Below are 2,646 nucleotides of genomic sequence, written 5' to 3'. Positions count from 1 at the left end.
CCATGTATATATAACAGAGTGAGAGAGAGAATTACGCTACAAGATAATACATCACCAAACCAGGACTACACCAGAAAACAAAGTTATACTCTGTATTTGATGGGATATGAAGGGTATCGTTTATTACAGTTCTCCGCAACCGGTATGCCGCGACACGAGACGATGCTAGGTGCGTCGCAGTGTAATCTGAATATAATTTTTTTTCTCTATACTTTTAGTTATATATTTAGTTCAGGTATGCCGCCGAATTTTGAAAAGAATATAAGTGTACCGCAAGTGAAAAAAGGTTTAACACTTTATAGTATGAAATGTTGAACTAAAACGAAATAGTTAATGCGGACAAACATTGTTGTCAAATAGAAGCATTGCACAAAGATTTGCAGAAAAAGCACCCATATTGGTCTGTCATAAAAGGGTGTTGTTCTTACACGATGACGCAGACCACCTCTTGCCCATGTCATTCAAGAAAAGATTATGGCACTAAAAGTGGAAGTTTTGCCTCAACCTTCTTACTCTGATTTTGCTCAATCTGACTATCATATTTTCAGACCAGTTCGACGATTAGAAGGAAAACAATTTATTAACTGTGAAGAGGTTGTTTTTGCTTCGAAACACAAAAATTTATACCTGTGTAATCAAAAATGTGCCAAATAGATTGGATAATGTTATCAAAAATGAGGTGGAATATTATTTAATATTATCTTATATCAAGTTAATATTTCCGTGTCATGCTGAGACTTTTAAGTGCTGCCCAAGTTTTCCTGATACGTAGCTTAACATCTATGCAACTATTAATTTAGTTTCTGTTATATATAAAAGGACTTAATGGTTTTATCGAGCTTCAAAACAATGCAGTCGTCACACACACACAGGTACATAATACATAAATAGGTTCATACATGCATACATACATCCTTCAAAACTTCCATGCTTCCGGAAAGCCGTACACATGATGGGTTTTTTCAGTACACCTGGTGGCTTTCTTTTTTTTAGTTGTAGTGCACCTGAGCATTGTATACAATTTCTTTCTTTCTCTTTCATACATACATAGATACATACATATATATGGATATGTAACACTGCCTAAATACCAATCTTGAGAAATTAAGCTTCTCAAAACCAGAAAGGAGAAAGCTAATTCGAAGGCTACAGATCCAACCCATCACTGGAACTGTAAAAATTTGTAAAACTTTCCAGAAGTTTATCATTTAAATATATATGAGCATGTCTAGATATGTAACTATATGTATGAGAATACATACTTAAAGCATATGTAATAAAGCTACATATATAAAAGGTAGTAAAACTATTACTATTAAGATTACTGGATGTAAGAAAATGCATACAGTGGTATATATTTGTGCTGATAGAACAAAATTTTAATTTTTAAAATAAAAACTATGGTTTATGTGCATGTCGAGGGTGGTGGCAGAATCGTTAGCACGCCGGGCGAAATGCTTAGCAGTATTTCGTCTGCCGTTACGTTCTGAGTTCAAATTCCACCGAGGTTGACTTTGCCTTTCATCCTTTTGGGGTCGATAAATTAAGTACCAGTTACGCACTGGGATCGATGTAATAGACTTAATCCGTTCGTCTGTCCTTGTTTGTCCCCTCTATGTTTAGCCCCTTGTGGGCAATAAAGAATGAAAGGATGGATAAAAAGGATATTTTTATTTTTTAAAATTTGTTGATATATCCAGTAAGGTTTATTTTTAAAATGGTTTCTCTACTCTAAGATTCCTTTAGAGCTCACTTGGTAGAAAATATAAAGAGAAAAAGCTAATGAACTAAAACAATTGATGGTTACATCTGTCAGTTTAACAAATCAGTCGTATCTGTTCAAAAGATAAAATCCATTCTCCACAGCTGAAGTGTTAAAGCCACTCCCCACTGGCAAAGAGGATTAATCTGCAAAGAGTCCTGTGCTGGCTCTTGTGCTAGTGCCACATTAAAACCTCCCAGCACACATATTATAAAATGGTTGGTGTTAGGAAGGTCATCCAGCCATAGAAACCAAGCCAAATAAGAATGGAACCTGGTGCAGCTCTTCTACTTGCCATCTCTGAACGAACTGTCCAACCCATGTCAACATGAAAACGGACGTTAAATGATGATGGTGGAAGTGGTGATGATGATAATGTGTTTCAAACAATACTTTCTTTGAATATTAGAGTGTATATATTTTTTCTGGTAATTTTTCAGATTAACACCCACACGATTTTCACTAGGGTTTTAGGGTTACGGTTAGGGAATTCCGTCCCTAACCCTAACCCTGACCCTAAAACACTAACCCTAGTGAAGATCGTGCGGGTGTTAATCTGAAAATTTGCCTTTTTTCTCTTTTGTTCAATAACATTTTTTTTTATATTACTACAACTTCTTAAGGTGGTGAGCTGGTGGAATCGTTGGCACGCCGAGCAAAATGCTTTGCAGCATTTCGTTTAGAGTTCAAATTCCACCGAAGTTGACTTTACCTTTCATCATTTTAGGGTCGATATAATCAACTCACCACTCCTTTAGGATCGAAACCACACCCGGGCATTGTGTCAAAATTTGAAACCAATATTACCATACCTATTTCAAAACTAAGGCTGCATTTTATATTGAGAAATATGATCACTCAGTCAATTTTAATTAATAACTTTC

The sequence above is a fragment of the Octopus bimaculoides genome, chromosome 6, assembly GCF_001194135.2.
Source record: "Octopus bimaculoides isolate UCB-OBI-ISO-001 chromosome 6, ASM119413v2, whole genome shotgun sequence".
In the NCBI taxonomy this organism is placed as follows: domain Eukaryota; kingdom Metazoa; phylum Mollusca; class Cephalopoda; order Octopoda; family Octopodidae; genus Octopus; species Octopus bimaculoides.
Note: the sequence above shows the minus strand (reverse complement) of the source record.